This window comes from Aotus nancymaae, unplaced genomic scaffold (assembly GCF_030222135.1).
Source record: "Aotus nancymaae isolate 86718 unplaced genomic scaffold, 86718_ANA_hifiasm-v0.15.2.pri h1tg000003l, whole genome shotgun sequence".
NCBI classification, from domain to species: Eukaryota; Metazoa; Chordata; class Mammalia; order Primates; family Aotidae; genus Aotus; species Aotus nancymaae.
In genome coordinates, this window is record NW_026988414.1 from 73,910,035 (window position 1) to 73,922,347 (window position 12,313).

General features: G+C 43.6%; 1 protein-coding gene across 4 annotated transcripts in view; it reads right to left on the minus strand.

The window, feature by feature from the left end:
- Positions 1–12,313, minus strand: part of SIN3A (SIN3 transcription regulator family member A) — an 89,453-nt gene that overhangs the window by 66,266 nt on the left and 10,874 nt on the right. The window contains exon 2 of one of the 4 annotated variants that reach the window (XM_064382675.1): positions 3,359–3,477. The exons of 2 other annotated variants lie outside the window; for them this stretch is intronic. The gene's annotated coding sequence lies outside the window, so the exon portion shown is untranslated. Of the gene's footprint in view, positions 1–3,358; positions 3,552–12,313 lie in introns of those variants that run through there. One more of the 4 variants, XM_012457646.3, reaches the window with a different exon arrangement.

A 12,313-nucleotide genomic window follows, 5' to 3' on the forward strand; every position in this document is an offset into this window, starting at 1 on the left:
CCTCTCGGGTTCAAGCAATTCCCCCGCCTCAGCCTCCTGAGGAGCTGGGATTACAGGCCTGCGCCATCATGCCCGACTAATTTTTGTATTTTTAGTAGAGATGGGGTTTCACCATGTTGGTCAAGCTGGTCTGAAACTCCCGACCTCAGGTGATCCACCTGCCTTGGCCTCCCAAAGTGCTGAGATTACAGGCATGAGCCACTGCGCCTGGCCTTATTAAAATTTTTAATGTGCATACTCATTTGATGCATAGTATGGAAAACTATGTAAGAATCAGAAATATCAAGGTTCATCCACAAGTACAAGGAATGAACTCTAGAACATACTAGATTTTGGCATATTAAAGCTAGCAATTCCACTTTCAGGCCTCTATCCTACACATCTGCCAAGAATATTTATTGCAGAAACATATAAAAATCTAAATGTCTATCAACAGCTAAATAAACCTGATCATCCACATTATGGAAAACTATGTAGGAATAATCAGAAAGATCAAGGTTTATCCACAAGTACAAGGAATGAACTCTAATACATACTAAATGAAAACAGCAAGCTATAGAATACATATAGCGTGATCTCATGTATACACACACACACACACACACACACACAAAATGGACTAAAGATCTGTGCATTTAATTGTACGTAAAATTTGCATCAAAAGAAAAATATGGCTGGGCACGGTGGCTCACACCTGTAATCCCAACACTTTGGGAAGCTGAGGCTTAAGGATGGCTTGAGCCCAGGAGCTTAAGACCAGCCTGGGCAACAATGGGGTGACCCTGTCACTACGTAAAAAAAAAAAAAAAAAAATGTAGCTGGGAGTGGTGGTGCACACCTATGTACTAGTTACTCCAGGGACTGATGTGGAAGGATCGTTTGATCCCAGGAAGTTGAGGTTGCAAGGCCGCAGTGAGCTGTGATACGTCACTGTACTCCAGCACAGGCAACAGAGCGAGACTCTGTCTGAGAAAAAAAGAAAAAGCATGCTAGCCAGGCACAGTGGTTCACAAAGTGCCTGTAATCGCAGCACTTTGGGAGGCTGATCTCTTGAGCTCAGAAGTTCAAGACCAGCCTGGGCAACACAGCGATACTCTACCTGCAAAAAATGTAAAATTAGCCAGGCATGGTGGCATGCATCTGTACTCCCAGCTACTTAGGAGGCTGAGTGGAAGAATCAGATGAGCCCAGGAGACAGAAGATGAGGTGAGCTGAGATCTTGCCAATGAACTCCAGCCTGGGCGATAGAGTGAAACCCTTTCTCCAAAAAGAAAAGAAAAATGCTATAAACAATATTAAACTCTAGATAGGAGAAACATGATCAAGTGCTTAGATGAAGTATACCAATGTCTATAATTTATTTTGAAATTAAAAAATTAGATTCATTGATGGAGGGATGGATAGATGGACAGACATATGTAAAACCAAGTAGCAGAAAAATGATAATGGTAAAATCCAGGTAGTGTGCATATAGGTGTTCATTATATTTACTAAAAATCAACTTTGTTGTATATTTGGAAATTAATAAAGTCTTGGGAAAAAAAAATCCACAGGTTCTGAGGGTTAGGAAAAAAAACTTGGGAGGAAAAGCCAACAATACAAACCAGCTCAAGTAGAAAAAAGTAAATACTATAAATTGGGAAAAGGGTACAGACATGTATACTTGGGAAGACTCTATAAAGGTAAATATTCAGCTACATCTTGAAAATTAGAGATGAATTAGAACATGGAGATAAAGCATGAAATTAAAATATTATAGTAAGTTTAGACTTACAGGCAATAGTTATTTACAATTTTTGCCAAGTCATTCATCCCACAAATAATTACCAAGTACGTACCACATGCCTGGCTCTGTGCTAAGTGTTAGAGGTCCAGCATTGAGCAGACTTCCTCCCTGACAATAGCCAAGTCTTCCAAATATGACTGCTATCAGCTGATGTCCTCCTCACAACAGTCCTGTCAGATAGGCAGTCCCAGAACCCTCCTGTTTTTTTTGTTTGTTTGTTTTGTTTTGTTTTTTGCAATAGCATATCACTATGTCCACCAGGCTGGAGTGCAGCGGTGCCATCACAGCTTACTGCATCCCGACCTCCTGATCTCGTCCCACCTCAGCCTCCCGAGTAGCTGGGACATAGGCACATGCCACTGCATCTGGCTAACTTTTGTATTTGCTGCCCAGGCTGGTAAACTCCTGGCCTCAAATAATCCTCCTGTCTTGGCCTCTCAAAGTGCTGAGATTATAGGCATGAGCCACTGTGCCCAGCCAGAACCCTCTTCTTTTGAGGGAAACTGATTCTCAAACGACTTGTTCAAGGTCACATGCCTAGCTAAAGGAACAAGAGGTTGAATTATTTCTCCTTGGAATATATGAGCAATCCAAAGTAGAAACATTGGACAGACCATAAAACCACACTTGCAGAGGGATAAAATGTAATTCTAGAATATAAAGTATTTGAAAGCCAAACGATAGAACGACAAAGTCAGCCACTAAAGTACTGTCAAGTCCTGCTTCAGCCACTATGGTTGATCTCCAACTGTTTCAAATTTGGAGCTTAGTGTATTATCAGAACTCTGATCTATGAAGACATTATGAAAAGAAAAAAATAGTACTTTGATGGATATAAACTATGGGGAGAAGACAAAAGTGAACAAATAATGGCAGCAGAACATTTAAAAGGTACCTGGAGGGCATAGTGGCTTGTGCTTGTAATCCCAGCACTTTGGGTGACTGAGGCAGAAGGATCGTGTGAGGCCAGGAGGTGGAGGCTAGGTGAATGAAGACTGTGCCACTGCACTCTAGCCTGGGTGACAGAGGGAGAACACACACACACACCCCGCCCCCGCCACAGGTCCTAAAAGTCACCTGGCCATGTGTTATAATAAAAGGTTGGGGGCTGCACGGTGGCTCACGCCTATAATCCTAGCACTTTGGGAGGCCGAGGCGGGTGGATCACTTGAGGTCAGGAGTTCCAAACCAGCCTGGCCAACATTAAGAAACCCTGTCCCTATTAAAATACAAAAAAAAAAAAAAATTAGCCTGGTGTGGTGGTGGGTGCCTCTAATCCCAGCTACTCAGGAAGATGAGACACGAGAATCACTTTAACCCAGGATGCAGAGGCTGCAGTGAGCCGTTATTGTACCACTGCACTCCAGCCTGGGCAACAGAGCAAGATTCTGTCCCCAAAAAAAAAAGGATGGGATGCTGAGTGTGGTGGCTCACATTTGTAATCCTAGCACTTTGGGAGGCCATGGTGGGAGGATTGCTTGAGGCCAGGAGTCTGAGATGAGCCTGGGCAACAAAGTGAGACATCATCTCTACAAAAAAGTTTTAAAATTACCTGGGCACAGTTGTGCTCACCTGTAGTCCTTGCTACTTAGGAGGCTGAGGTGGAAGGATCACTTGAGCCTGGGAGGTTGAGTCTACAGTGAGCTGTGTTTGTGCCACTGCACTCCAGCATGGGTGACGGAATTAACATCCTGTCTCAACAAAAAAAAAATTCTATTCTGGTCAGTTTGTTTAAATGTATACTCTTAGAACAAAAAATAAAATAAATAAATGCATACTCTTTCTTTTTTTCTTATTTTTAAATGCATACTCTTAAAATAATGGAAAGTTTCTCTTCCAAAGAAAACTTCTATCAAAGTATTAAGTCAATGTAGCTTCAACCCAGTGTAATTTTGAATAATAGTCTAATTCAAAATTTGTCCAAAAATCCACCTCTGGATTTAAATCTGCTAAGAAATAGAATCTAGTCCAGAATGAAAGGCACTCTATGTAAATTTCCTATATTGATTAGAATTATTGCTTGGCAAAATTAACAACCAGCTCTTCTCAAAAGACATCATTAGATCTAATACCCAAGCCTACTTTGAGCCCAGTTTTTACATTCTTCTAATGCAGGTCCTCAACTAGGGGAGATTCTGCTTCCCCAGGGAACATGTAGTAATGATGGAAGACATTTTTGGTTGTCACAACTTGGGAAGATGGGGTGCTAAGGATGCTGTCAAACATCCTACAATGCACATGACGGTCCCCTCACAACAAATTATTTGGCCCAAAATGTCAACAGTGTATCAAGGTTGAGAAATCTAATCATAACCTAAATCTAATCATAACCCCAACTGTCATGTATCTTTTGTGAGCTTTGGTGGGATTGCTGTATTGGGATGCGAGATCAAAATAATTCACCAAGACAAAAGTATGCCAAATTGCAGGGTCTTTATTGCCGGTGACCACGGAGGACTCACATCTCTCTAACACGTGGCCCCGACGGGAGAGTGCCAAGACTTTTTAAACCTGAAAGACCACCTTGGGAGTGGGGGTGAGGAGCGGGGAGGAGGATAAAGGGGCTTCAGACATTCCGAGGGCTGGTGGATTCTGTAAATCACCTCCTGGGCAGGGACGGGGATGGGGGCCTCTGGACATTCGTGGGGGGGGGGGGCTTATTGTCACTCTGATGGCTACATAAGTGATTTACAAAAGTCAAGATAAACGTTAGTTTACACATTGTTTGGGTACCGGTGGAAATTACAGATCTTAGTTCACAGGGGCCACGATGAAATTAGCTTGGGCTGCGTATCCTGATAAGCAAAGGCCAGCAATTCTGTCAGTTACTGATGAGAAAAGGTAAACAACTTCACCTAGTGGACATTATCCAGAGCAGACTAGCAGTCTTATTTACAGAAACCAAGTCAGCAGTTACTGCAAGGAGAATGGGGCAGTTATTAAGACTCATTTTTGGAGACACGGCTTTGTCTTATAAAATGGCATTGCTCAGGTTCTGGCTCCAGGCCAGCTATAGCACAGGATTATCCTACGCTGTGGTGTGACAAGTTATACAAAGGTAGTCCAGGACAGTGATCTTGGAGACAGAGTTTCACTCTTGTTGCCCAGGCTGGAGTGCAATGGTGCAATCTCGGCTCACTGCAACCTCTGCCTCCCAGGTCAAGCGATTCTCCTGCCTCAGCCTCCCAAGTAGATGGGATTACAGGCATGCATCACCACATCCAGCTAATTTTTGTAGTTTTAGTAGAGATGGGGTTTCACTATGTTGGCCAGGCTGATCTTGAACTCCTGACCTCAGGTGGTCCACCTGCCATGGACTCCCAAAGTTTTGGGATTACAGGCGTGAGCCACCGCGTTCAGCCATCAATGCTTTTTTTATGGCATGATACACCTTTAACCTGTATTATACCAATATACATTGGCCATACCCTCTGACTTAAAGATTTTTTGGAACTCCTATCTTTTTTCACACCTGGTCCCCTTTCATCCTTCTCTTGGTTTACTCTTTTAGGTTTGATCTGTAAAACTCTGTCTCAAAATTTTAGAGCTGTTCTGATACCATAATGCTCACTAAATCTATAAAAATAAATGTATCATTATTACTTACCATTTTAATAAGAATGTAAGTAGCAAAAAAATAAAATAAAAATTTTTTGATACAGAGTCTGAGTGTGCAGTGGTGTAATCTCAACTCATTGCAACCTCTGCCTCCAGGTTCAAGCAATTCTCATGTCTCAGCCTCCCAAGTAGCTGGAATTACAGGCACGTACCACTGCACCTGGCTAATTTTTTTATTTCTGTTTATTTTTATTTATTTTTTTGAGACGGAGTCTCAGTCTGTCACCCAGGCTGGAGTGTAGTGGCGCAATCATGGCTCACTGCAACCTCCACCTCCCGGGTCCAAGCAATTCTCCTGCCTCAGCCTCCCAAGTAGCTGGGACCATAGATGTGTGCCACCAGGCCTGGCTAATTTTTTGTATTTTTAGTAGAGGCAGGGTTTCACTGTGTTAGCCAGGATGGTCTCAATCTCCTGACCTCACGATCCTCCCACCTCAGCCTCCTAAGTGCTGGGATTACAGGCGTGAGCCACCGTGCCTGGCCTAATTTTTGTATTTTTACAAAATTTAGAGACGAGATTTTGCCATGTTGGCCAGGATGGTCTCGAACTCCTGACCTCAAGTGATCTGCCTGCCTCGGCCTCCCAAAGCACTGGGATTACAGGTGTGAGCCACCGCACCCAGCCTTAAGTAGCAAATCTAAATTTTTATTCTGTACTTTCCTGGGCGTTGGGAGATATAAATATTCAAAATGTGCAACATCCTTTAAAATGGAACCAACTACTCATCGAATGTCATGCATGAACCTGGAACATAGCCATTCTGTAAATTTTTTCTTTCTTTTAAGAAACAGGGTCGTCTGGGTGCAGTGGCTCACATCTGTAATTCCAGCACTTTGGCATACCAAGTTGGGCAAATCATGTGAGGTCAGGAGCTCAAGACCAGCCTAGCCAACATGGTGAAACTCCATCTCTATTAAAAACACACAAAAAATTAGCTGGGCAAGGTGGCGCACGCCTATAATCCCAGCTACTCAGGAGGCTGAGGCATGAGAACTGCTTGAACATGGGACCAGAGGTTGCAGTGAGCCGAGATCTCACCACTGCACTCCAGCCTAGGAGTCAGACTCCGTCTCAAAAAAAAAAAAAAAAATGAGGAGCAGGGATTAGGGAGAAGAAACAAGGTCTTGCTCTATTGCCCAGGCTAGAGTACAGTGGCATGATCACAGCTCATGGCAGCCTGCTGGGCTCAAACAACCCTCCCACCTCAGCTTCCTAAGTAGCTGGGACTATGTAGCGGCTAACTAAAAAACAAATTTTATTAGAGACAACGTCTCCCTACATTGCATAGACCAGTCTTGAATTCCTGGCCACAAGGGATCCTCCTGTCTCAGCCTCCCGAGTAGCTGGTACACACCACTACGCTTGGCTTCTACTCTGTAAATTCTGATTCTGGGTCTCAGATACAGTTCTAGTAAGCTTCTAGCTTATCACCTCCATGCATCATCAAATGCAATACTTTGAAAACTTAGTGAATAATTTTGTTGGAGAGAAGAGTCATCTTGTTTGCTCAAGAATTATAAGCATTCTTATTTTTAGACTAATAAATGCCAATTAGAATGAACAATCCAATTTTTTTTTCGTTTTTACATAATTTTTCCTTTTAACCACCTTTATACATATACCTAACTTTGGCAACTGTCCACTTACAAACTGCATCAAATAAGTTTTGGTGTACAAATATCCTAAAAGATAAATGAATATTATTATACATCTTTTTGGCATGGTGCAGTGGTTTTGATTATGTGTTTTTCTTTCAATTCTTAAAAATGGAAATCGTGTATCACTGTGTTGCCCAGGCTGGTCTCGAACTTCTGGGCTCTAGCGATCCCTCCCATCTCAGCCTCCCAAGCAGCTGGGATTACAGGCGTATGCCACTTACACCCAGACCAGTTCTGATTCTTATAAAAAGAAAATCACACTCTAGCTGGGTACCTGTAGTTCCAGTTACTTGAGGGGTGCTGAAGCAGAACAATTTGAGCTCAGGAATTTAAATCCAGCCTAGGTAACATAGTGAGATCCCATCTCTTTAAAAAAAAAATTACAGCCAGGCATGGTGACTCACACCTGTAATCCCAGCACTTTGGGAGGCCGAGGCAGGCAGATCACCTGAGGTCGGGAGTTTGAATCCAGCCTGACCAACATGGAGAAATCTGTCTTTACTAAAAATACAAAAAATTAGCTGGGCATGGTGGCACATGCCTGTAATCAATCCCAGCTACTCGGGAGGCTGGGGCAGGAGAATCACTTGAACCCAGGAGGCAGAGGTTGTGTTGAGCCGAAATCGCACCATAGCATTCCAGCCTGGGCACTAGAGCAAGATTCCGTCTAAAAAATAAATAAACAAATCACATTCTAAACTCATCTAGGGTACAGTAATCTGAATACTCATATAAATATATTTTTTGCGGGGTGAGGTGGGAGTGCAGACAGGATCTTGCTATGTTGTCCGGCCTGGTTTTGAAGTCCTGGGCTCAAGTGATCCTCCCTCCCAGCCTCCCAAGATGTTAGGATTACAGTAGGCGCACGCCACCAAGCCTGGCTGGAAACACATGTTACAACTTGTTTTATACAACTTTACCATCATCCTAACAGTCTAGAGTACTACTGTTACAATGCATTCATATACTAGTTCCTCCGAACTGTCTTCTTTGGTCAGTTTTCTTCTCTTTGACATTATAGGAGGAAAATAAATTATGGATTTTTAAATATGTCCAGAGAAAGCTTAAAAGTTGAAAAATAGTATAAAAATTACCATATACTCCACCTAGATTCTCCAAATGTTAACATTTTACATACTTTTTAAGATGGTATCTCCCAGCTGGGCATGGTGGCTCACACCTATTATGGAGAAACCCCATCTCTAGTAAAAAATATAAAATTAGCCAGGCGTGGTGGTGGATGCCTGTAATCCCAGCTACTCAGGAGGCTGAGACGAGAGAATTGCTTGAACCTTGAACCCAGGAGGTGGAGGCTGCAGTGAGCCAAGATCGTGCCATTGCACTCCAGGGCAACAAGAGCAAAACACAGTCTCAAAAAAAAAACACAAAACAACAACAACAAAAAATTAGCCAGGCGTGGTGGCGCATGCCTGTAACCCCAGCTACGTAGGAGGCAGAGGCAGAAGAACTGCTTGAACCCGAAGAGGCGGAGGTTGTAGTGAGTCGAGATCATACCACTGCACTCCAGCCTGGTTGACAAAGCAAGACACTGTCTCAAAAAAAAAAAAAAGATAGTGTATCCCAACTTCTTTTATACTTTTTTTGAAAGATGCTATAGGCCGGGCATGCTGGCTCATGCCTAGAATCTCAGCACTGTGAGAGGTGAAGGCAGGCAGACTGCTTGACCCCAGGAGTTCGAGACCAGCCCGTGCAACATGGCGAAACCTTCTCTCTACAAAAAAATACAAAAATTAACCAGGTATAGTCCCAGCTACTTAGGGGGCTGAGGTGGGAAGATTGCTTGAGTCTGGCAGGCAAAGGTTACAGTGAACTGAGATTGTGCCACTGCACTCCAGCCTGGGTGACAGTGACTCTGTATCCGAAGAGGGGAAAAAAAAAAAAGGTTGCCTTAAGTTTTGGGAAAAGCAATAAGAAAATTAAACAGCTGTGGTGCACACCTATAGTCCCAGCTACCCAGGATGCTTAGGCAGGAAGATTACTTGAGCCCAGAAATTTGAGGCTGCAGTGAGCTTTGATCACACCACTGCCCTTCGGCTTGGGCAACAAAGAGAGACCCCCATCTCTAAAAACTGAAGTGTAAGACTAATAATTTATTTCACTACTGCATCCCCTCTTAAGCAAATCCATCCTTCTCCCATTGTCCTATTTAGTCCTCTTTCACGTATTTTGGAATTGCTGAATAATGATGACATAATTCCTAGGATGATGAAATGCCAAAATGTGTCAAGATACAGGAAAAGTAAGATCAGTAAAACTCCATAACATTGTTTATGTGTACCAATGGTAATAGCTAAAATGAGTTTATTCCTTTGGAAAAAATATAAATTTTCAGGCCAGGCGCAGTGGCTCACACCTGTAATCCCAGCACTCTGGACAGCTGAGGCAGGAGAATCACAAGATCAGGAGTTCGAGACCAGCCTGGACAACATGGTGATACCCTGTCTCTACTAAAAATACAAAAATTAGTCGGGCATGGTGGCGGGCACCTGTAATCCCAGCTACTGGGGTGGTTGAGGCAGGAGAATTGCTTGAACCCGGGAGGTGGAGGCTGCAGTGAGCCGAGATGGTGCAAGTGCACTCCAGCCTGGGGACAGAGCAAGTCTCCATCTCAAAATAATAATAATAATAATAAATTTTCTCTTTGCTTCCCATACATAAAGTCATGAAATATGTATCTCAGAAATAATTAGTACTGATTAAAAAGAAACTCTAAAACTGAGTCCAGACCAAGTGCAGTGGCTCACACCTGTAATCCCAGCACTTTGGGAGGCCAAAGTAGGCAGATTGCTTGAGTCCAGGAGTTTGAGACCAATTTGGGCAATATAGAGTTCAATGACACTGATGTTATATAGACATTTCTTACCGCTGTATGTAGAAAATGAACAGGAAATGACTTAGTTCTATCAAAAGGTATTAATTGTTATCTATGTTAATTTTCTGATTTGATCATATTATTGTGGTTTTAAAAAATGCACTTCGGGAATCTAGTTGAAGACTGTGGCAATTATTTGTATTATTTTTGCAACTCTCTTGAAAGTCTAAAATTATTTCCAAATAAAAAGTTTTTTAAAAATTAAGTATTAGGACAGGCGTGGTGGCTAACACCTGTAATCCCAGCACTTGGGAGTCCGAGGCGGGTGGACTGCTTGAGTCCAGAAGTTTGAGACCAGCCTGGGCAACATGGTGTGACCCTGTCTCCATTTAATATAAGAAATTTAATTCTTTCAAAATATTTATAAAGCCAGGTGCAGTGGCTCATGCCTGTAATCCCAGCACTTTTGGAGGCCAAGGTGGGTGGCTTGCCTGAGATCAGGAGTTTGAGACCAGGCTTGTCAACCTGGTGAAACCCTGTCTCTACTAAAAATACAAAAAATTAGCCACGCATGGTGGTAGGTGCCTGTGATCTCAGTTACTTGGGAGGCTGAGAAAGCAAAATCACTTGAGCCCGGGAGTCAGAAATTGCAGTGAGCCGAGATCGCGCCATTGTACTCCAGCCTGGTGACAGAGCGAGCCTCTTTCTCAAAAACAAAACAAACCAAACCCAAAAATTAGCCAGCTGTGGTGGTGGGTGTCTGTAATACCCCAGCCACTTGGGAGACTGAGGCAGAAGAATCACTTGAAACCTGGGGGTGGTGGTTGCAGTGATCCGAGATCGCACCACTGCACTCCAGCTTGGGCAACAGAGCGAGACTCCAACTCAAAAAAAAAGAAAAAAATATATTTATAAAAGATAGAAAAAAGTAAGGCCAGGCACCGTGGCTCACGCCTGTAATCCAAGCACTTAGGGAGGCCGAGGCAGGTGGATCACCTGAGGTCCGGAGTTCAAGCCCAGCCTGACCAACATGGAGAAACCCCATCTCTGCTAAAAATATAAAAAATTAGCCAGGCATGGTGGTGCATGCCTGTAATCCTAGCTACTCGGGAGGCTGAGGCAGGAGAATTGCTTGAACCTGAGAGGCGGAGGGTACGATGAGCCGAGATCAAGCCATAGCACTCCAGACTGGGCAACAAGAGCAAAACTCCATCTCAGGAAAAAAAAAAAAGGGAGAAAAAGTAAATAAAATAAAAATTTAAGTATTAATAGTAGGGGAGGGCTGAGACCATAATCATAGTAGAGGGAGGATTACAGAGAGACACTGTAGGTGGGAGGATTGCTTGAGGTCAGGAGTACAAGTCCAGCCTGAACAAAATGGTGAGACCTTGCTGCTGTCAAAAAAAAATTTAAAAACAAAAAATAACAAAACATTATAAGTGGGATATGATGGCACATCTCTATGGTCTCAGATATTGGGGAGACTGAGGCAGGTAGATCTCTAGAGCCCAGGAGTTTGAATCCAACCTGAACTAACATAACAAGACCTTGCTTCTAAAAGAAAAAAAAAAATTTTTTTTTTTGAGACGGAGTCTTGCTCTGTCGCCAAGCTGGAGGCAGTGGCACAATCTCGGCTCACCATAACCTCCGCCTCCTGGGTTCAAGCGATTCTTCCACCTCAGCCTCCTGAGTAGCTGGGACTACAGGTGCGTGCCACCATGCCGGCTAATTTTTGTATGTTTAGTAGAGACGGGGTTTCATCATGGCCAGGATGGTCTTGATCTCTTGACATCATGATCCGCCTGCCTCGTCCTCCCAAAGTGCTGGGATTACAGGCATGAGCCACTGAGCCCGGCCCCAAATTTTTTTTTTTTAAATTAAAAAGGAGGCCAGAGGCTGGGCATGGTGGCTCACACCTGCAATTCCAGCACTTTGGGAGACCAAGATGGGCGTATCACTTGAGCCCAGAATTGAGACCAGCTCAGGCAACATGGTGAAATCCCATCTCTAAAAAAAAAAATACAAAAATTAGCTGGGCATGCTAGCATGCAGCTATTGCCCCAGCTACTAGAGAGGCTGAGGTAGAAGGCACACTTGATTGAGTCCAGGAGGTGGAGGATGAAGTCAGCCATGATTGTGCCACTGCACTTAAGCCTGCACAGCTAAACACCATCGCTCACGCCAGTAATGCCAGCACTTTGGCATTTTGGGAGGCCGAGGCAGTCAGAACACTTGAGATCAGGAGCTCAAGACCACCCTGGCCAACACAGTGAAACTCCATCACTACTAAAAATACAAAAATTAGGCCAGGCACAGTGGCTCACGCTTGCAATCCCAGCACTTTGGGAGGTCGAGGTGGGTGGATCACTTGAGGTCAGGAGTTCGAGACCAGCCCGGTCAACATGGTGAAACCCTGT